This window comes from Adiantum capillus-veneris, chromosome 19 (assembly GCF_014529385.1).
Source record: "Adiantum capillus-veneris isolate H3 chromosome 19, ASM1452938v2, whole genome shotgun sequence".
NCBI lineage: Eukaryota > Viridiplantae > Streptophyta > Polypodiopsida > Polypodiales > Pteridaceae > Adiantum > Adiantum capillus-veneris.
Window position 1 is genome coordinate 102,587,372 of NC_140949.1, and position 24,726 is coordinate 102,612,097.

The window sequence follows — 24,726 nt, forward strand, 5'->3', positions numbered from 1 at the left end:
TATGTTTAAACGATTGGATACACTGCAGATCACCTTGAAATGGATGGTCAAGCTGAAAGGGTCAACCAAGTGCTAAAGGATATTCTACAAGAATATGTTAGCCAGAAGCATTCAAATGGGAAGATTATCGTCCTATTCTTGAGTTTACTTACAATATTGCTAAGCATGTGATGACTGGTTTTGGTCATGTCATGCTTATGTATAATTTTCAACCTAGGTGGCACAAGTTTTATGGTGGGATTGGTGAATGAAAGCTTCAATAGGTCAAGGATTTCCTCCAAGGCCATGTGTCAATGCTAAGAATATACATTTTGACAAGCACAAGATCGATATAAAAACTATGGTGATGATGAGAAACGTCGGCAAGTTACCTTCACAAAAGGGACAGAGTTATTTTTGTGTGTACCAGAGCACTCAAAAAATTAGAAGACTGGGCCAAAACCTAAATTATCATCAAGGTATTGTGGGCTTTTCTAAATACTCAAGCGAGTTTTTGATATGGCCTACAAACACTCATTACTTGCGTACTCTCGCATTCAATCGGTATTTCATGTAATTTGTTTACATAAACGCTTACACAAGGACAATAATGTTATCGCTCAAGAGATTTTGGTTGATTTCATTGAAACTCATACTTGGTCACATGAGCTTAAGCATATTCTTGATTACCATAATCTATGTACATGTCATCATGTACGCTGACAAGAATTAGCCAAGTGGAAAGACTGACCTAAGGAAGGTACCACTTGGAAAAGCATTAGTGTTCTTAAGAAGAAATTCCACTTTTGTTTTTTAGGACAAAAATGCTTCTCCAAGTGGGGAGTAATGTCAATCCAAGGACTAGAGGCCATGGCCCGATCTGAACGTGGCTTGGGGGTGCGAATAACATGCTACTTCTAGATGGAGAGTTGGCATTCAAATCCCCTACAGTTTCACATTTAGAGAGATGCCTCACATTGGTTCTCTCTAGAGACTATAGATTGAGGCTTTCCAAAGTTTCCACTAGCAAAAGATGCCATGTAGAGGCACAATGCAATAGCTCCATATTGTACAACTGTGCAAAGAAAGCTAAACCCAATGCCAACACCTATAAATAGGCCCATTAACCTCATTTAGGAATCTTGTCTTGGGCTTCACTCTTATGACTCTTGCACTATATCACTCAAGAGAGCTTATGATCACTCAGTGTTGATCCATTGTATCATTTGTGCTTTTCAATCTAGAACCTTTCTTTGGGTGTGCTTCAATCCTTCTCTCCAACGTGTTGTGTATCATAGTATAGAAGTGGTTGCAGGTAGTATGCCCATAATTAAACCACCCTATAGAATGAGTCATTAACCTCATTTTAGGAATCTTGTCTTGGGCTTCACGCTTATGACTCTTGCACTATATCACTCAAGAGAGCTTATGATCACTCAGTGTTGATCCATTGTATCATTTGTGCTTTTCAAGCCAGAACCTATTTTTGGGTGTGTTCCATTCCTTCTCTCCAACGTGTCGTGTATCATAGTATAGAAGTGGTTGTTGCAGGTAGTATGCCCATAATTAAACCACCCTACAAAATGAGTCATTTTGAGGCTGCTGAGTGGAACATTAGCTTTTGACTATCTCAGTAGAGGTTTTATACAGCACACTTCTTCATCATGGGCCTCTCCTATCTTATTGGTGAAGAAAAAAGATGATAGTATGTGCATGTGGGTAGACTATCAGGGGTTGAATGTGGTCACTGCTAAGAACAAGTATCCATTATTGAGAGTGGATGAAATATTTGATAAGCTCATTCATTCTTGTATCTTTACAAAGATAGACTTGCATCTGCATTCCAAACACTGTTTGGACATTATCAATTTTTGGTTATTTCTTATAAGAGGCTACTGCTGGGTGGAGAGTTGGCATTCAAATCCCCCGCAGTCTCACATTTACCTGGTCCTTCTAGAGACTATAGATTGAGGCTTTCCAAAGTTTCCACAAGAAAAAGATGCCACATAAAGGCACAATGGAGTTGTTCCATACTCTACAACTATGTAAAAAATTCAGAACCCGATGCCAACACCTATAAATAGGACCCATTAACTTCATTTTAGGACTCTTGTCTTGGGCTTCATACTTATATGACTCTTGCACTACATCACTCAAGAGAGCTTATGATCACTCGATGTTGATCCATTATATCATTTGTGCTTTTCAAGCTAGAACCTAATTTTAGTTTGTCAATCAATCATTCCAAAGTATTACAACCATGTTTTTGAATTTGAATCTAAACCAATTGTGTCTAGTTGTACTCTCAAATAACATTTTGAGTTGTCTCATTCAATGTTTCATAATATAAACTTGTCCACTCATTTCCATCCATTCATATGTCTAAAGTCTGATGCCAAGTCATCTGAATCTATCTGTGTAGTAATCTAGCTTATGCTTTGTTTGAATTCTATATACCATCTGATGATCTAATCTTTGGTACCTAAAACTAATAGGCTCATCAATTTATCTAACATGTAAAGTCTAAATTTTTCAATTACTCTAAATCTAACTTTGGAATAGCTATCAAACTTTACCTCATTCCATTTTGGAAATTACAATGGTGTGCTAAAGCTCGTGATAGGAACGAGTCTCCCGAGTTAGGACTGAGAGCTAGTCATTTATTTAAAATGCATGCATGACTCCCATCATGAGGAAGAAGAGTCCCTAAAGTGTTCATTGAAGATGAGAATCACATTAGTACGATCGTGGAAGAATTAGAACAAGACTATGAGGATCATTAGGCATGCTTTAAACAAGAGGACATGGAAGCATACCCAGGCATCAGAGATGCTAGTGCACATCCACAATTTGAACAATGAGAGAATTCCAAGAGAAGGCATTCATAGAGGGCTGAGAGATTCTCTCGTTCACACAGTTCTCCTCATTCCACCAAGAAGGGAAAAGATAAGATGATTAATGGCAATGATGTAGGAAGACATAAGCAAAAATAGTCTAAATCAAGATAAAACCTCATAAAAGAAAGAATCCAAGTACGATACAGAGATAGATGATGATTATCATATCAAACCTAGGCATCGAGAGATGGAAACTAATCACCACGTCAAACCTAGGCATCAACAGATAGAAGTTGAGTATCATAACAAAGTTGGACATTGCTAAAAGGCCAATGACCTAAAAATTGCATTCTTAAAATTAAAATGCAAGAGAATAAATGACCTCGATATTCATATCCAAGCCTTCAAACAATATGATGACCTCAAGGACATTAACAAGGATGACTGGGTAGAATACTCCATAGACATTGAAAAATGAAACTAGGAAGTGGTATTATCATTATCCAACATGTAAGATGAGGACATGCAATAAAATGAGGAAATCCTTTATATTGGAGTATAGTGAGAATCCAGGGGATGAAGACATCCTCTATGAGTAAGATAACATTTAGTAGGGCAAACTATCAGTCACAAGCTATGTAGAGAAGATTAAGGAGCTAACTAGATAGTTACATGAACCACCATCTAGGAAATGATGTGGGCTTAGTTTTTAAGTAGATTCGAGAGCAAGAAGATAAGAGAGAAAGAATTATCAGCTTCAACCAAGTAATTTGATGACCTAGCATAGGGAGCCCTTAAATTGGAACAATAGACTAAGAGGAGAACATCCAAAAAGCTTGAACCAGCTCAAATTCCACTGAATCCTCTTTAGATGACACATCTTCAAGCTCCAATTTATGTGACAAGAACTTTGAAGAAGAACCCCAAACTAGAAAGAAAGGATCTTGGAAAAAGAAAATTGAGTAATTGACGAGACAAAGGTCTGAGATCTCAAAGACAAGACGCTCGCTAGGAAAGGTAGAAACTTTATGCATCAAATGAAAATCAAAAGAGAGGCTAAACAAATGAATGCATTCATCGTACATACTTTCAAGTGTAACCATGTGTGGAGCGATTATAAAATCAGGGTACAATATTTTAAGGAAGGAAATAAGTGTCACTAATTGCACTGACCAACCCTAAACTGGTTAAGAAACAGAAAGTCCCTCAAAACCTAGACAATGAAGCTAGTACTAATGATATGGCTAGGAGAGGCAAATACCAAAAGTTTTTTTGGGTAGAGTGGCAAGGAAAAACGGATTTCACTAGAAGAAATTTAGTTGCTATACATATGGGAAATACGGACAGTTCTTAGCACCATCTCCAAGCAATATGAAGGCTCAAGTGACAAAGGGAAACAAGGTAGAATCAATACTAGTGTGTGTGATCACTAGGAGCTCTAGCATTGTCATTGACAAGATCCCACAAGTAGAGCAAAGAGAGACAACAATGGGAGAAAAAAGGGACATTATGGAAAGCTAAAGGAAAAGCCAAACTACACGAGTGCCAGGCGCAAAGGGTGTTCACTACTTAGATTGTGCATGATCTAGAGTGGAAAAGAGCATGAAACCGATACTTCGCCAACCAAATTGGGATATAATTTTCCATGAATTTTCCATGTGCTTCTTAATGCCTTTGGAATGACGATGGGATGGAAAAATTGATTATCTAGTTTAGTTTGCAAGTTTTACACTTAACAAGGGAGAGTAGGGATATTCAACTACATAGAGAAAATCAATGGGAGTGGTCTTTAGTGCTACTAAGCTCGAACACTATTTGTTGTAAAAGTTATTCCACTTTTATGTAGATCATCAAGCTCTTTTGTATCTGATCAGTAAAGTTGTCATCCAAAGAAAATTGAATAAATACATTAGGTGAAATTTGGACTCACAAAGGGGCCTTTAAGGAGTTTGACTTTACCTCTCTCTACCAAAACGGGTGCATGGATAATTTTTTGCAAACAAACTCCAAAGTTGGCGGAGGTTTGACAGTTAGAATGTCCTCTTCAAGCTCTATCTACTGATATATAGCACGCCATGAGATTCCTCATATTTTAGAAGATCTTTTTTTTAATTCACTTAGATTCCGACAGAGTTGTCACATCATAGGTGAATTAAAAAAAGAATCTTCTAAAATATGAGGAATCTCATGGCGTGCTATATATCAGCAGATAGAGCTTGAAGAGGACATTCTAATTGTCAAACCTCCCCCAACTTTGGAGTTTGTTTGCAAAAATTTATCCATGCACCCGTATTGGTAGAGAGAGGTAAAATCAAACTCCTTAAAGGGCCCCTTTGTGAGTCCAAATTTCACCTAATGAATGATGGTCTCTTGGATTTTGAATTTAAGACCTAAAGGTATCTCATCAACGTTTTTAAGAGATGAGCCTATAGATGTTGGGTTGTTTCAGACTTTGACTGTTAAAGAGCTAGATCTAGAATGGCAAGAAGTTTGTGATTTTTTGTAATATGGGGGTTTACCAGAGAGCTAGTCGCAGTCCCGTAAGAAGGTGCTCATCCTTGAAAGTTTGAAAGTTTAAAACTTACTATATTTGCTGGATCTTTGTATAGATTGGGCATTGATGGGGTCTTAAGGAGGTCTATGCAAGAAAGAATTTAGGGTATGACTGAGGCTCACACTAGGAGTTTAGGAGGGAGCTTCTTCACTAATATCACTCACGAGAAGATTCTATAGGCTAGTCTATGGTCGTAAAGTATGTTGTTAGATGTTCGAGACTTCTGTAAAACATGTGATATTTTCCAAAGAATGGGTGGACCCACTGTAGGACATATTTTTACCATATACATGTGGTAGTAATGTGTGTGAATACACTAAGGACAGCCGGGGCATTTTTCCCCTCACTAAGAGGTTTTTTCCCACGTGCATCGGATATACGCCCATCACTCTAGGGCTATCTATCTTTCTATTGCACATTAAATAAAACACTCTCTGTTGTGCGCCTTGATCTTTCCTTATTTTCTCCAAGGTGTCTGTGATTTACTGAAACCCTTATTCCAAAAAATGGATCAGACCAGGTTGCGTTCTCTCAAGCTTAGTTGCCAACAGCTCCATCACACTCTTGCTCGCTTTCTCCTATTTCTATGAGCTTTGGTGAGTGTCAATAGGTTGACATATACTTTGGGTGTGCTCATAGAGCTCTATCTTCTCAAATTTTTAATTCGGGCTCATTTTGGTCTCCATTTTGATTACAAGCTATACTACGGAGGCTATTTTGTCATCTTGTCTACAAAAATTTGTCAGTGCCATTTTTTGCATGGCAGGTCCCTTACAATATTATATGGTTTGTTCTATATAGCACATGTTGTTCTCACTTCATTCCCCCTATTTTCGGGCAGTTTTCTAAGCATTTACCATGGTTGACAAAAACAAACATATGCTCAAGATGTTTGTTGTTGAGGATAGATTCGATGGGGACAACTACCCTATGTGGTCTTATATCATGCAACATGTACTTGTGCCAAAGGGTGTCTTGAACATTGTGCAGGGCATTGATGTCCGTCCTAGTTCTGAGGATGTAGGCAATGTTGAGGATGTTACAGGTTTTGGTGGCTTTTTGTCATAAAATCTAATATCTAACTAACCCAAATGATTTTCTCATATTAAATTGATCACTTAATGTGGGAGAATAAACGGGAACAAGTGTTAAGATATAGGTATGTGCTTTTAGATCTATCTCAACACGGGGCCAATGTAAAGGGGCCCAAAAGGGAGATGGTCTATCAAAGAGCAAGGCTAACCAATGGAGCATAAGACCTTAGGGTTAGCTTCATTGAAGACCTCCAATAAATGTGTGTAAAAGTCCTTTTGACCTTAAGCAAGCTAGGGCTGAGCTTGAGGTGGGAACCCGGCCCAAGCTCGAGGTGCTTGTCCTGCTTGAGGTGCTTGTCATGCTTGAGGTGTTTTTCATGCTTGAGGTGCTTGATTAAGATGCTTGAGGTGCTTGACTGGCTCCATGCTTGAGGTGCTTGACTTGCTGCATGATTAAGGTACTTGAGGTGCCTTGAGAAGCTTGCCTGAGATGCTTGTGGGAACACCCCCTAGTTCAAGTGCTTTGTCATGCTTGATGAGTAAGGTGCTTGATCACCTAAAGTCAAAATCATTCCTACAAGAGGGGGGGCGAGCCCTTTTCCTAGGAGCTAGAGAGAGAACACCCACTCACACACACAAGGGAAGCCCCAACTTGAAGAGGCAGCAAGGACACATGTCAGGCCCCTACCCATGTTACCTTCATGTGTTGCTTGAAGCCTATTGGCTAAGCTTCAAAGGGGTCCAATGATAAATTACATGAATTATCTAATTGTTTTAGCATTTATCAAGTCCTCTCTCTCAAAGGGGAAAGGGGGACACTTGTCCCAAGGCTACCCATGTTGCTTGTAATGGCTCCTGCTTGTGATTGGCTAGGCCTGGAGGGGTCCAATGAGCTTCAGGCATGAGCTACAAGGGGGGGTCAACCCAAGCAAGCTAGGGGGGTGCCTAGGGGGTATACTCACCCACACACACTCACAATCACTCTCATTGTGTGCTATGCAAAGTGCAAGAGCTCCCTCTCCAAGCAAGTAGAGGTTGAGAGCCTACACCAACACTCTTGGCTATGGAGTGCAAATCCAACCAAGAGCCATGCTTCAATGCTTAAGCTTGCCATCTCCTTCTTCTTCATTACTATGCTATTATGTATGCTAGCAACAAGAGTATGATAAGTGAGAAACTAATTCTTTCTCCTACGAAATGTTTCTTCTTCCTCTTCCCTACCCTCATTCCCTGCTAGCTCTCTCCACCTTCGAAGGTGTTTGAGGTCTTGGGACTGAGGCTTGGGATAGTTAAAGCTTTCTTCAAGTTTATGTTATGTTTGTGGTGCATGGAGCCTTCCATCTTCATGGCATCACCTAGGTCACAAGGAACACAAAGACTGTATTGTAACAAGTCTCTCTTTATGGGAGAAATCATAATACAAATGCCTATTGGAGGGGGGACCGGCTCCACATAAATCCGGTCCTCAATTGTTGTCATGTTCTCTAAACTCTCTCTCTTGCAAAAGTATTGTCTATGCCAAGTTAACTAATTGCTATGATTATGTTGCTATCTTCAATTATGTCTACCCGCTATGCTCACAAAATCATTTCTTGAAAGTACTCTCATTAAATTCCGCTATTCTCAAATTGAATAGGCAAATTCCATTACATTGGTATCAGAGCATTTGGTTTCTCTTTTCTTGCTTAAGAAAAGAGGTCCTTAAGTAGCCTATAAATGGTTGATGTTGTTAATTATAATAGAGTAAGTGGAACTGGGATCTAATACCGGTTTTGTTAAGCCCACTATGTGGGGGATGGTGCACACCTCGGGAGCTTTGGACTTAATAATGGAGTCTTTTTAGACTTGCCTACGGCTTTACCATTATTGAGCCATAAGAAGTCCGAAAGGAGCTAGCCCTTGGCAACTCTGCTATGTTAGACCTACTCCTCTACTCTCTATAATTAACCACTTTGAGCCATGGGTGTAGATACTTAAGAGCCGATTTTCAAAGGCTAAGAGGAGTGGCAACTAAGGTTTTGAATTGCCAAAGCATACACTAAGTACATACATAAAATTTTGTTATCATGGCTGACAATAATCAAGAGAGTAGAATGAACATTGATAGCTTTGATTTTGCACATGAAGGTGCTAATGATGATGCTCCCATGTTTGTGAATTATCTTGTGACTAGGTTGCAACAAGCTATGGGCAACCCTACCTTGCAAGCCGAAGTTACTCAACAACTTCGTCCTTATGGAATTTCCCTTCCTCTCCAAGAGGAGAGAGAGCTTAGGAGGCCTCTTGAAGAGACCCCCAAAAGAAGACTCTCTCCCATTCGAGAGGAAGAATCCAAAGAGAAAGAAAGCAATGAAAGTCTAAGTTCTTCTGAAGATGTGGCTCCACGAAGAAGGCGGTCTAGACGATCGCCTACTCCTCCCAAGAGGAAAAGAGCAACCCATAGTCCTTCTCCTCATCACTCTCAAAGGCAAGAGAGGAAACAAAGGAAGAAAAGGGCTAGGAAGAGGTCACCCTCTTCTCCTTCTTCTTCACCTTCCTTCTCTTCCGATGAAAGTTATGGCTATTCTCCTAGAGAATACAAGAGGGGAGGACATCGCAAATCATTTCCTGCATGGCGAAGGTCACAAAAGCTAAAGAAGTTCAAGGAGGGAGGAAAGAGTATCTCTTTTCTCACCTACGATGGCACCTTTGGTGCTACCGACAAAGTGTTGGCCTTCATCCAGCAATTTGATGCGGCCTTTGGGGACGAGGGCTTCACAAAGTCCTCCAAGCTACGCCATGTAGCTATGCACTTCCAAAAATCAGCTCGTCAATGGTGGGCTAGCCTTCGTGGCAATGGAGAAGCCCCAAAGACATGGAAAACTCTACGAGTTTCCATCATGAAGCAATTTCTTCCAAGCGATACTAAAGATAAAGTTCTTACCGAATGGCGCGGCTTGAAGCTCCTCTCTCATGAGTCTATCAACAAGTATGTAGATAAGTTTTGGGATTTACATCTCAAAGCTACTGTCTTTCAAAAGATAGACTTTGCCGAGCAAAGACAACAATTCTGTGCGGGATTACCTGAAGAGATGGCCGAATATATCAACTCTCAACGGCCCGGTACTATTACCGAAGTAATCCACCACACCATGGTTGCTTCACGCATCAATTTCCATCAAGGGGCTAGACGTAATGTCAAGCCCATGGAAAACAAAGATAAAAATGATGCAAAGGGGAAATCCAATGCTCAAAATAATTCCCAAGGCACTTCCAACAACAACAACAACAATCGGTCCAAGGAGAAGGGAGTTTACAAAGGTAAAAACAAACTCTCTCCTGAAGAGCTTGAAGCTTTTCGCAAGGACCATAAGTGTTTCAAGTGTGGAGAGCAAGGACATGGCTATCGTTCTTGCCCCAAGAAGAATACTCGCAATGAGACTCCTAGGGCTTCCACCATCGAAGCTCCAAAAGAGGATGTTCATTGCAAAGGATCATCACTCTCCTATGCTTGGGGAAAGTTAAGAGAGCATGATACCTTCATCTTGTTTGATCCTGGCTCTACTCTCAACTTCATATCAATAGAGTTGGCCACCAAGTTGGGCATTCAAGCTTTTGAGATGGGAGATATAGTAACAGCTGATGCAGCTTTCAAGGGACAACAAGCCTCCGTTACTCCCTTGATTGGGAAGTTGAGGCTTCATGTCCAAAGCTATGTCGACAAAGAAGACTTCTTCATCTCTCCCCTCCAACATCAGGATGTTATCCTAGGGGCACCATGGTTTGATCGCATGGCTGCCAACATGAAGTTCCCTGAACGGAGAATTTACTTCACCTACAGGGGAAAGAACATGTATATAGATGCTAGTGAGCGTGGTCGCACTATTCCACTTGTAAATCCTCTTTCTTTTGATAAATCAATGAAGAGCTCAGTTTCTGCGTACATGATTTATGTCAAAGAGTCTCTAAAAGCTAATAATGTTTCATCAAATGAAAATGATAGGAATCAAGAAGAGTTAGACTTGTCTACTTTTCTAAAAGGATTCCAAGATGTGTTCATCGATGATATCCCTATGGACCTACCTCCAAAACGAGGGGATGATGACCATCGTATTGAGCTCCTTCCAGGAAGCTCACCGCCTAACAAACCTCCTTATCGAGTCTCACAAGCTCAACAAGAGGAGATCATGAGGCAAGTACAAGAGCTGGTAGACAAAGGGATGGTGAGGCCTAGTTCCTCTCCCTTTTGTTCTCCAGTCCTTTTAGTGCAAAAGAAAGATGGTACATACCGTATGTGTGTGGACTATTGAGCACTAAACCATATCACTATCAAAAACAGATTTCCCGTACCTCGGGTAGAAGATCTGTTTGATAAGCTACAAGGCTCTATCTTGTAGGATTGACCTTAAGAGTGGCTATCATCAAATAAGGATAGTGGATGAGGATATCTTAAAGACCGCGTTTCGCACAACATTTGGTCTTTATGAATATCTAGTGCGGCCTTTTGGCTTGACTAATGCACCAGCTACGTTCAATCGTTTGATGGAGAAAATTTTTAGACCATATCGAAAATTCACTGGAGTGTTCTTCGATGATATCATCATCTACTCCAAGTCTTTGGAGGAACATAAGCAACATCTCCAAGTGATTTTTCAAGCCTTGAGGGAGAACAAACTTTTTCTCAACCAAAAGAAAAGTGAATTCTTCCTTCAAGAGATTCAATATCTAGGCCATATTATCTCTCACGATGGTATTCGTATGGATCCATCAAAGTTAGAGGTAATAAAATCATGGCCTAACCCAAGGAATCTACATGAGCTAAGAAGCTTTATTGGTATGTGTGCATACTATAGACGCTTCATAGCAAAATTCTCTCAAGTAGCAGGACCACTACACGACTTAACCAAGAAGAACGTTAAGTTTGTATGGTCTGCTAAGGAGCAAAATGCTTTTCAAAAACTCAAAGAGAAGCTTACTTCCCAACCAGTCCTCGTGCTTCCGGATCTCTCAAAGCCATTTGAAGTCCAATGTGATGCTTGTGGTGATTGCCTTGGAGCAGTTTTGCTTCAAGAAGGGCATGCCATAGCATATGAGAGCCGAAGGCTCAATGGTGATGAACGAGTCTTGGGCATTTATGAGAAAGAGCTTTTAGCTGTTCTACATGCCCTAGACACATGGAAGCACTACCTATTGGGGACTCCATTTATCCTACGAACCGACCACCAAAGTCTCAAGTATTTCATGACGCAAACCAAGCTTTCCGACAAACAAATGAGGTGGGCAAATTTTCTTTCGCAATTTAATTTCCATATTGCTCACATAGCTGGTAAGCACAATCAAGTTGCCGATGCACTTTCACGACGACCAAAAGTTAATGCGGTGTCTATAGCTACTCACAATGATCTATCCTCTATGATAGATGAGTATGCTACTGACCCTGACTTTAGAGACATAATGTCAGCCCTTGCTTTGGGGAAGAAAGAGGAACCATTCACCTTGCAGGATGGTTATCTTCTCCACGGCAATAGGCTATGTGTTACCCATTCCCTTCGTGAGAAGGTTATGTATGAATCCCATGCTCCTCCATATGCAGGGCATAGAGGTATTCAACCTACTCTCCGAGGAGTAGAGACGTATTTCTATTGGCCTACCATGAAAGTGGACATACAAGAGTATGTTTCAAAATGTGTAGTATGCCAAAAGACCAAGTATGATAGAGGGAAGCAACCTGGATTACTCCAGCCATTGCCTCTTCCAAATTCACCATGGGAGAGTATATCCATGGATTTCATCTTTGGATTACCCAAGTCTATCCATGGGAATACAGGAATATGGACAATAGTCGACAGGTTTAGCAAGCAAGCACATTTTATTCCTGTCAAAAAGACTATTAAGGCACATCAAATGGCAACTCTCTTCATATCTCAGATTTTCAAACACCATGGATTACCCACATCCATCGTGTCAGATAGAGATCCTAGAATGACCAGTAATTTCTGGAAAGGTCTCTTTGAAAATCTAGGAACAAGATTGAATTTCTCTTCGGCCTATCACCCACAAACGGATGGCCAAAGTGAGATAGCCAATCTTACGATACTCGATCTACTCAAGACTTATGTTACAGAAGTAGATCAACGCTCACAATGGGAAAAGTATTTACCGCTAGTAGAGTATGCCTACAATAATACTGTACATACTTCTACGGACAAAGCACCTTTCGAGATCATAGAAGGAAGACATAAAAGTCCCTTGCTACTGAAAGTACATGGGAAGATCTTCGCCGCCGATGAGTATAGCCGTGACCTACAAGAATCTTTTCAAAAGATTAGGGAGGCTATAGCCATCTCTCAACAAAGGCAAAAAGCTGCTGCTGATAAGCACAGAAGAGCCTTAATGTTCAAAGAAAATGATTGGGTCTTACTCAAGTTTCCTAAGGCTCGATTAAGGCAAACGACGGGCAAAAATCCTACGGGCCATCAAAAGTATTATGCTAAACTAGCAAAAAGATACTATGGTCCTTTCCAAATCTTGAAGCCTATCAATGAGACGGCTTATCAACTCAAGTTGCCCAACCATTGGCTTATACACAATGCCTTTCATGTAAGCTTACTTAAGTCCTACAAAGGAGAGCCACCAATTGAACCAATTATTGAAGACCCTCCCGAAGTTGAAGACCAAGAAGAGGTGCTACAACCCGAAGCTATCCTTCGGCATGAAGACAAGGTACTACGACATGGTAAGATTATCCGACGCTATCTTATTAAGTTCAAAAATTATCCTTTTGAAGATGCTAAATGGATGCAAGGAGTACAACTTAAGGATAGTATGAACCTTGTCAATGCTTACAATGCTACATTAGAGTAAGCAAATGTACAAATTTCTTTTAAATAACTCATGTTTTTGTCTTATATGACTAGTCCTCTTTTTAATTGTGCACAAATTTAACTAGTATGCATGCTTAGAATCATGTTTGTGATGACGACGTCTCTCAAACACCAAGTAGAATTTGTCACTCTACTTTGGGAGAATGAAATGGACTAAAGAGCAGACATGCTTGCGGCAGCTATGTCTCCCAAGCACCAAATGGATTAGTCATCCATCTTGGAAAGATGTCGTAGGGTAAAAAGGGATCCTTTACCCGCTAAGTACGATTGACTAATGACTAAGACTTTATCTCTTCTACCTCATAGTCGAGGACGACTATGATTTCAAGAGAGAGGTAATGCCATAAAATCTAATATCTAACTAACCCAAATGATTTTCTCATATTAAATTGATCACTTAATGTGGGAGAATAAACGGGAACAAGTGTTAAGATATAGGTATGTGCTTTTAGATCTATCTCAACACGGGGCCAATGTAAAGGGGCCCAAAAGGGAGATGGTCTATCAAAGAGCAAGGCTAACCAATGGAGCATAAGACCTTAGGGTTAGCTTCATTGAAGACCTCCAATAAATGTGTGTAAAAGTCCTTTTGACCTTAAGCAAGCTAGGGCTGAGCTTGAGGTGGGAACCCGGCCCAAGCTCGAGGTGCTTGTCCTGCTTGAGGTGCTTGTCATGCTTGAGGTGTTTTTCATGCTTGAGGTGCTTGATTAAGATGCTTGAGGTGCTTGACTGGCTCCATGCTTGAGGTGCTTGACTTGCTGCATGATTAAGGTACTTGAGGTGCCTTGAGAAGCTTGCCTGAGATGCTTGTGGGAACACCCCCTAGTTCAAGTGCTTTGTCATGCTTGATGAGTAAGGTGCTTGATCACCTAAAGTCAAAATCATTCCTACAAGAGGGGGGGCGAGCCCTTTTCCTAGGAGCTAGAGAGAGAACACCCACTCACACACACAAGGGAAGCCCCAACTTGAAGAGGCAGCAAGGACACATGTCAGGCCCCTACCCATGTTACCTTCATGTGTTGCTTGAAGCCTATTGGCTAAGCTTCAAAGGGGTCCAATGATAAATTACATGAATTATCTAATTGTTTTAGCATTTATCAAGTCCTCTCTCTCAAAGGGGAAAGGGGGACACTTGTCCCAAGGCTACCCATGTTGCTTGTAATGGCTCCTGCTTGTGATTGGCTAGGCCTGGAGGGGTCCAATGAGCTTCAGGCATGAGCTACAAGGGGGGGTCGACCCAAGCAAGCTAGGGGGGTGCCTAGGGGGTATACTCACCCACACACTCACAATCACTCTCATTGTGTGCTATGCAAAGTGCAAGAGCTCCCTCTCCAAGCAAGTAGAGGTTGAGAGCCTACACCAACACTCTTGGCTATGGAGTGCAAATCCAACCAAGAGCCATGCTTCAATGCTTAAGCTTGCCATCTCCTTCTTCTTCATTACTATGCTATTATGTATGCTAGCAACAAGAGTATGATAAGTGAGGAACTAATTCTTTCTCCTACGAAATGTTTCTTCTTCCTCTTCCCTACCCTCATTCCCTGCTAGCTCTCTCCACCTTCGAAGGTGTTTGAGGTCTTGGGACTGAGGCTTGGGATAGTTAAAGCTTTCTTCAAGTTTATGTTATGTTTGTGGTGCATGGAGCCTTCCATCTTCATGGCATCACCTAGGTCACAAGGAACACAAAGACTGTATTGTAACAAGTCTCTCTTTATGGGAGAAATCATAATACAAATGCCTATTGGAGGGGGGACCGGCTCCACATAAATCCGGTCCTCAATTGTTGTCATGTTCTCTAAACTCTCTCTCTTGCAAAAGTATTGTCTATGCCAAGTTAACTAATTGCTATGATTATGTTGCTATCTTCAATTATGTCTACCCGCTATGCTCACAAAATCATTTCTTGAAAGTACTCTCATTAAATTCCGCTATTCTCAAATTGAATAGGCAAATTCCATTACATTGGTATCAGAGCATTTGGTTTCTCTTTTCTTGCTTAAGAAAAGAGGTCCTTAAGTAGCCTATAAATGGTTGATGTTGTTAATTATAATAGAGTAAGTGGAACTGGGATCTAATACCGGTTTTGTTAAGCCCACTATGTGGGGGATGGTGCACACCTCGGGAGCTTTGGACTTAATAATGGAGTCTTTTTAGACTTGCCTACGGCTTTACCATTATTGAGCCATAAGAAGTCCGAAAGGAGCTAGCCCTTGGCAACTCTGCTATGTTAGACCTACTCCTCTACTCTCTATAATTAACCACTTTGAGCCATGGGTGTAGATACTTAAGAGCCGATTTTCAAAGGCTAAGAGGAGTGGCAACTAAGGTTTTGAATTGCCAAAGCATACACTAAGTACATACATAAAATTTTGTTATCATGGCTGACAATAATCAAGAGAGTAGAATGAACATTGATAGCTTTGATTTTGCACATGAAGGTGCTAATGATGATGCTCCCATGTTTGTGAATTATCTTGTGACTAGGTTGCAACAAGCTATGGGCAACCCTACCTTGCAAGCCGAAGTTACTCAACAACTTCGTCCTTATGGAATTTCCCTTCCTCTCCAAGAGGAGAGAGAGCTTAGGAGGCCTCTTGAAGAGACCCCCAAAAGAAGACTCTCTCCCATTCGAGAGGAAGAATCCAAAGAGAAAGAAAGCAATGAAAGTCTAAGTTCTTCTGAAGATGTGGCTCCACGAAGAAGGCGGTCTAGACGATCGCCTACTCCTCCCAAGAGGAAAAGAGCAACCCATAGTCCTTCTCCTCATCACTCTCAAAGGCAAGAGAGGAAACAAAGGAAGAAAAGGGCTAGGAAGAGGTCACCCTCTTCTCCTTCTTCTTCACCTTCCTTCTCTTCCGATGAAAGTTATGGCTATTCTCCTAGAGAATACAAGAGGGGAGGACATCGCAAATCATTTCCTGCATGGCGAAGGTCACAAAAGCTAAAGAAGTTCAAGGAGGGAGGAAAGAGTATCTCTTTTCTCACCTACGATGGCACCTTTGGTGCTACCGACAAAGTGTTGGCCTTCATCCAGCAATTTGATGCGGCCTTTGGGGACGAGGGCTTCACAAAGTCCTCCAAGCTACGCCATGTAGCTATGCACTTCCAAAAATCAGCTCGTCAATGGTGGGCTAGCCTTCGTGGCAATGGAGAAGCCCCAAAGACATGGAAAACTCTACGAGTTTCCATCATGAAGCAATTTCTTCCAAGCGATACTAAAGATAAAGTTCTTACCGAATGGCGCGGCTTGAAGCTCCTCTCTCATGAGTCTATCAACAAGTATGTAGATAAGTTTTGGGATTTACATCTCAAAGCTACTGTCTTTCAAAAGATAGACTTTGCCGAGCAAAGACAACAATTCTGTGCGGGATTACCTGAAGAGATGGCCGAATATATCAACTCTCAACGGCCCGGTACTATTACCGAAGTAATCCACCACACCATGGTTGCTTCACGCATCAATTTCCATCAAGGGGCTAGACGTAATGTCAAGCCCATGGAAAACAAAGATAAAAATGATGCAAAGGGGAAATCCAATGCTCAAAATAATTCCCAAGGCACTTCCAACAACAACAACAACAATCGGTCCAAGGAGAAGGGAGTTTACAAAGGTAAAAACAAACTCTCTCCTGAAGAGCTTGAAGCTTTTCGCAAGGACCATAAGTGTTTCAAGTGTGGAGAGCAAGGACATGGCTATCGTTCTTGCCCCAAGAAGAATACTCGCAATGAGACTCCTAGGGCTTCCACCATCGAAGCTCCAAAAGAGGATGTTCATTGCAAAGGATCATCACTCTCCTATGCTTGGGGAAAGTTAAGAGAGCATGATACCTTCATCTTGTTTGATCCTGGCTCTACTCTCAACTTCATATCAATAGAGTTGGCCACCAAGTTGGGCATTCAAGCTTTTGAGATGGGAGATATAGTAACAGCTGATGCAGCTTTCAAGGGACAACAAGCCTCCGTTACTCCCTTGATTGGGAAGTTGAGGCTTCATGTCCAAAGCTATGTCGACAAAGAAGACTTCTTCATCTCTCCCCTCCAACATCAGGATGTTATCCTAGGGGCACCATGGTTTGATCGCATGGCTGCCAACATGAAGTTCCCTGAACGGAGAATTTACTTCACCTACAGGGGAAAGAACATGTATATAGATGCTAGTGAGCGTGGTCGCACTATTCCACTTGTAAATCCTCTTTCTTTTGATAAATCAATGAAGAGCTCAGTTTCTGCGTACATGATTTATGTCAAAGAGTCTCTAAAAGCTAATAATGTTTCATCAAATGAAAATGATAGGAATCAAGAAGAGTTAGACTTGTCTACTTTTCTAAAAGGATTCCAAGATGTGTTCATCGATGATATCCCTATGGACCTACCTCCAAAACGAGGGGATGATGACCATCGTATTGAGCTCCTTCCAGGAAGCTCACCGCCTAACAAACCTCCTTATCGAGTCTCACAAGCTCAACAAGAGGAGATCATGAGGCAAGTACAAGAGCTGGTAGACAAAGGGATGGTGAGGCCTAGTTCCTCTCCCTTTTGTTCTCCAGTCCTTTTAGTGCAAAAGAAAGATGGTACATACCGTATGTGTGTGGACTATTGAGCACTAAACCATATCACTATCAAAAACAGATTTCCCGTACCTCGGGTAGAAGATCTGTTTGATAAGCTACAAGGCTCTATCTTGTAGGATTGACCTTAAGAGTGGCTATCATCAAATAAGGATAGTGGATGAGGATATCTTAAAGACCGCGTTTCGCACAACATTTGGTCTTTATGAATATCTAGTGCGGCCTTTTGGCTTGACTAATGCACCAGCTACGTTCAATCGTTTGATGGAGAAAATTTTTAGACCATATCGAAAATTCACTGGAGTGTTCTTCGATGATATCATCATCTACTCCAAGTCTTTGGAGGAACATAAGCAACATCTCCAAGTGATTTTTCAAGCCTTGAGGGAGAACAAACTTTTTCTCAACCAAAAGAAAAGTGAATTCTTCCTTCAAGAGATTCAATATCTAGGCCATATTATCTCTCACGATGGTATTCGTATGGATCCATCAAAGTTAGAGGTAATAAAATCATGGCCTAACCCAAGGAATCTACATGAGCTAAGAAGCTTTATTGGTATGTGTGCATACTATAGACGCTTCATAGCAAAATTCTCTCAAGTAGCAGGACCACTACACGACTTAACCAAGAAGAACGTTAAGTTTGTATGGTCTGCTAAGGAGCAAAATGCTTTTCAAAAACTCAAAGAGAAGCTTACTTCCCAACCAGTCCTCGTGCTTCCGGATCTCTCAAAGCCATTTGAAGTCCAATGTGATGCTTGTGGTGATTGCCTTGGAGCAGTTTTGCTTCAAGAAGGGCATGCCATAGCATATGAGAGCCGAAGGCTCAATGGTGATGAACGAGTCTTGGGCATTTATGAGAAAGAGCTTTTAGCTGTTCTACATGCCCTAGACACATGGAAGCACTACCTATTGGGGACTCCATTTATCCTACGAACCGACCACCAAAGTCTCAAGTATTTCATGACGCAAACCAAGCTTTCCGACAAACAAATGAGGTGGGCAAATTTTCTTTCGCAATTTAATTTCCATATTGCTCACATAGCTGGTAAGCACAATCAAGTTGCCGATGCACTTTCACGACGACCAAAAGTTAATGCGGTGTCTATAGCTACTCACAATGATCTATCCTCTATGATAGATGAGTATGCTACTGACCCTGACTTTAGAGACATAATGTCAGCCCTTGCTTTGGGGAAGAAAGAGGAACCATTCACCTTGCAGGATGGTTATCTTCTCCACGGCAATAGGCTATGTGTTACCCATTCCCTTCGTGAGAAGGTTATGTATGAATCCCATGCTCCTCCATATGCAGGGCATAGAGGTATTCAACCTACTCTCCGAGGAGTAGAGACGTATTTCTATTGGCCTACCATGAAAGTGGACATACAAGAGTATGTTTCAAAATGTGTAGTATGCCAAAAGACCAAGTATGATAGAGGGAAGCAACCTGGATTACTCCAGCCATTGCCTCTTCCAAATTCACCATGGGAGAGTATATCCATGGATTTCATCTTTGGATTACCCAAGTCTATCCATGGGAATACAGGAATATGGACAATAGTCGACAGGTTTAGCAAGCAAGCACATTTTATTCCTGTCAAAAAGACTATTAAGGCACATCAAATGGCAACTCTCTTCATATCTCAGATTTTCAAACACCATGGATTACCCACATCCATCGTGTCAGATAGAGATCCTAGAATGACCAGTAATTTCTGGAAAGGTCTCTTTGAAAATCTAGGAACAAGATTGAATTTCTCTTCGGCCTATCACCCACAAACGGATGGCCAAAGTGAGATAGCCAATCTTACGATACTCGATCTACTCAAGACTTATGTTACAGAAGTAGATCAACGCTCACAATGGGAAAAGTATTTACCGCTAGTAGAGTATGCCTACAATAATACTGTACATACTTCTACGGACAAAGCACCTTTCGAGATCATAGAAGGAAGACATAAAAGTCCCTTGCTACTGAAAGTACATGGGAAGATCTTCGCCGCCGATGAGTATAGCCGTGACCTACAAGAATCTTTTCAAAAGATTAGGGAGGCTATAGCCATCTCTCAACAAAGGCAAAAAGCTGCTGCTGATAAGCACAGAAGAGCCTTAATGTTCAAAGAAAATGATTGGGTCTTACTCAAGTTTCCTAAGGCTCGATTAAGGCAAACGACGGGCAAAAATCCTACGGGCCATCAAAAGTATTATGCTAAACTAGCAAAAAGATACTATGGTCCTTTCCAAATCTTGAAGCCTATCAATGAGACGGCTTATCAACTCAAGTTGCCCAACCATTGGCTTATACACAATGCCTTTCATGTAAGCTTACTTAAGTCCTACAAAGGAGAGCCACCAATTGAACCAATTATTGAAGACCCTCCCGAAGTTGAAGACCAAGAAGAGGTGCTACAACCCGAAGCTATCCTTCGGCATGAAGACAAGGTACTACGACATGGTAAGATTATCCGACGCTATCTTATTAAGTTCAAAAATTATCCTTTTGAAGATGCTAAATGGATGCAAGGAGTACAACTTAAGGATAGTATGAACCTTGTCAATGCTTACAATGCTACATTAGAGTAAGCAAATGTACAAATTTCTTTTAAATAACTCATGTTTTTGTCTTATATGACTAGTCCTCTTTTTAATTGTGCACAAATTTAACTAGTATGCATGCTTAGAATCATGTTTGTGATGACGACGTCTCTCAAACACCAAGTAGAATTTGTCACTCTACTTTGGGAGAATGAAATGGACTAAAGAGCAGACATGCTTGCGGCAGCTATGTCTCCCAAGCACCAAATGGATTAGTCATCCATCTTGGAAAGATGTCGTAGGGTAAAAAGGGATCCTTTACCCGCTAAGTACGATTGACTAATGACTAAGACTTTATCTCTTCTACCTCATAGTCGAGGACGACTATGATTTCAAGAGAGAGGTAATGCCATAAAATCTAATATCTAACTAACCCAAATGATTTTCTCATATTAAATTGATCACTTAATGTGGGAGAATAAACGGGAACAAGTGTTAAGATATAGGTATGTGCTTTTAGATCTATCTCAACACGGGGCCAATGTAAAGGGGCCCAAAAGGGAGATGGTCTATCAAAGAGCAAGGCTAACCAATGGAGCATAAGACCTTAGGGTTAGCTTCATTGAAGACCTCCAATAAATGTGTGTAAAAGTCCTTTTGACCTTAAGCAAGCTAGGGCTGAGCTTGAGGTGGGAACCCGGCCCAAGCTCGAGGTGCTTGTCCTGCTTGAGGTGCTTGTCATGCTTGAGGTGTTTTTCATGCTTGAGGTGCTTGATTAAGATGCTTGAGGTGCTTGACTGGCTCCATGCTTGAGGTGCTTGACTTGCTGCATGATTAAGGTACTTGAGGTGCCTTGAGAAGCTTGCCTGAGATGCTTGTGGGAACACCCCCTAGTTCAAGTGCTTTGTCATGCTTGATGAGTAAGGTGCTTGATCACCTAAAGTCAAAATCATTCCTACAAGAGGGGGGGCGAGCCCTTTTCCTAGGAGCTAGAGAGAGAACACCCACTCACACACACAAGGGAAGCCCCAACTTGAAGAGGCAGCAAGGACACATGTCAGGCCCCTACCCATGTTACCTTCATGTGTTGCTTGAAGCCTATTGGCTAAGCTTCAAAGGGGTCCAATGATAAATTACATGAATTATCTAATTGTTTTAGCATTTATCAAGTCCTCTCTCTCAAAGGGGAAAGGGGGACACTTGTCCCAAGGCTACCCATGTTGCTTGTAATGGCTCCTGCTTGTGATTGGCTAGGCCTGGAGGGGTCCAATGAGCTTCAGGCATGAGCTACAAGGGGGGGTCGACCCAAGCAAGCTAGGGGGGTGCCTAGGGGGTATACTCACCCACACACTCACAATCACTCTCATTGTGTGCTATGCAAAGTGCAAGAGCTCCCTCTCCAAGCAAGTAGAGGTTGAGAGCCTACACCAACACTCTTGGCTATGGAGTGCAAATCCAACCAAGAGCCATGCTTCAATGCTTAAGCTTGCCATCTCCTTCTTCTTCATTACTATGCTATTATGTATGCTAGCAACAAGAGTATGATAAGTGAGGAACTAATTCTTTCTCCTACGAAATGTTTCTTCTTCCTCTTCCCTACCCTCATTCCCTGCTAGCTCTCTCCACCTTCGAAGGTGTTTGAGGTCTTGGGACTGAGGCTTGGGATAGTTAAAGCTTTCTTCAAGTTTATGTTATGTTTGTGGTGCATGGAGCCTTCCATCTTCATGGCATCACCTAGGTCACAAGGAACACAAAGACTGTATTGTAACAAGTCTCTCTTTATGGGAGAAATCATAATACAAATGCCTATTGGAGGGGGGACCGGCTCCACATAAATCCGGTCCTCAATTGTTGTCATGTTCTCTAAACTCTCTCTCTTGCAAAAGTATTGTCTATGCCAAGTTAACTAATTGCTATGATTATGTTGCTATCTTCAATTATGTCTACCCGCTATGCTCACAAAATCATTTCTTGAAAGTACTCTCATTAAATTCCGCTATTCTCAAATTGAATAGGCAAATTCCATTACATTGGTATCAGAGCATTTGGTTTCTCTTTTCTTGCTTAAGAAAAGAGGTCCTTAAGTAGCCTATAAATGGTTGATGTTGTTAATTATAATAGAGTAAGTGGAACTGGGATCTAATACCGGTTTTGTTAAGCCCACTATGTGGGGGATGGTGCACACCTCGGGAGCTTTGGACTTAATAATGGAGTCTTTTTAGACTTGCCTACGGCTTTACCATTATTGAGCCATAAGAAGTCCGAAAGGAGCTAGCCCTTGGCAACTCTGCTATGTTAGACCTACTCCTCTACTCTCTATAATTAACCACTTTGAGCCATGGGTGTAGATACTTAAGAGCCGATTTTCAAAGGCTAAGAGGAGTGGCAACTAAGGTTTTGAATTGCCAAAGCATACACTAAGTACATACATAAAATTTTGTTATCATGGCTGACAATAATCAAGAGAGTAGAATGAACATTGATAGCTTTGATTTTGCACATGAAGGTGCTAATGATGATGCTCCCATGTTTGTGAATTATCTTGTGACTAGGTTGCAACAAGCTATGGGCAACCCTACCTTGCAAGCCGAAGTTACTCAACAACTTCGTCCTTATGGAATTTCCCTTCCTCTCCAAGAGGAGAGAGAGCTTAGGAGGCCTCTTGAAGAGACCCCCAAAAGAAGACTCTCTCCCATTCGAGAGGAAGAATCCAAAGAGAAAGAAAGCAATGAAAGTCTAAGTTCTTCTGAAGATGTGGCTCCACGAAGAAGGCGGTCTAGACGATCGCCTACTCCTCCCAAGAGGAAAAGAGCAACCCATAGTCCTTCTCCTCATCACTCTCAAAGGCAAGAGAGGAAACAAAGGAAGAAAAGGGCTAGGAAGAGGTCACCCTCTTCTCCTTCTTCTTCACCTTCCTTCTCTTCCGATGAAAGTTATGGCTATTCTCCTAGAGAATACAAGAGGGGAGGACATCGCAAATCATTTCCTGCATGGCGAAGGTCACAAAAGCTAAAGAAGTTCAAGGAGGGAGGAAAGAGTATCTCTTTTCTCACCTACGATGGCACCTTTGGTGCTACCGACAAAGTGTTGGCCTTCATCCAGCAATTTGATGCGGCCTTTGGGGACGAGGGCTTCACAAAGTCCTCCAAGCTACGCCATGTAGCTATGCACTTCCAAAAATCAGCTCGTCAATGGTGGGCTAGCCTTCGTGGCAATGGAGAAGCCCCAAAGACATGGAAAACTCTACGAGTTTCCATCATGAAGCAATTTCTTCCAAGCGATACTAAAGATAAAGTTCTTACCGAATGGCGCGGCTTGAAGCTCCTCTCTCATGAGTCTATCAACAAGTATGTAGATAAGTTTTGGGATTTACATCTCAAAGCTACTGTCTTTCAAAAGATAGACTTTGCCGAGCAAAGACAACAATTCTGTGCGGGATTACCTGAAGAGATGGCCGAATATATCAACTCTCAACGGCCCGGTACTATTACCGAAGTAATCCACCACACCATGGTTGCTTCACGCATCAATTTCCATCAAGGGGCTAGACGTAATGTCAAGCCCATGGAAAACAAAGATAAAAATGATGCAAAGGGGAAATCCAATGCTCAAAATAATTCCCAAGGCACTTCCAACAACAACAACAACAATCGGTCCAAGGAGAAGGGAGTTTACAAAGGTAAAAACAAACTCTCTCCTGAAGAGCTTGAAGCTTTTCGCAAGGACCATAAGTGTTTCAAGTGTGGAGAGCAAGGACATGGCTATCGTTCTTGCCCCAAGAAGAATACTCGCAATGAGACTCCTAGGGCTTCCACCATCGAAGCTCCAAAAGAGGATGTTCATTGCAAAGGATCATCACTCTCCTATGCTTGGGGAAAGTTAAGAGAGCATGATACCTTCATCTTGTTTGATCCTGGCTCTACTCTCAACTTCATATCAATAGAGTTGGCCACCAAGTTGGGCATTCAAGCTTTTGAGATGGGAGATATAGTAACAGCTGATGCAGCTTTCAAGGGACAACAAGCCTCCGTTACTCCCTTGATTGGGAAGTTGAGGCTTCATGTCCAAAGCTATGTCGACAAAGAAGACTTCTTCATCTCTCCCCTCCAACATCAGGATGTTATCCTAGGGGCACCATGGTTTGATCGCATGGCTGCCAACATGAAGTTCCCTGAACGGAGAATTTACTTCACCTACAGGGGAAAGAACATGTATATAGATGCTAGTGAGCGTGGTCGCACTATTCCACTTGTAAATCCTCTTTCTTTTGATAAATCAATGAAGAGCTCAGTTTCTGCGTACATGATTTATGTCAAAGAGTCTCTAAAAGCTAATAATGTTTCATCAAATGAA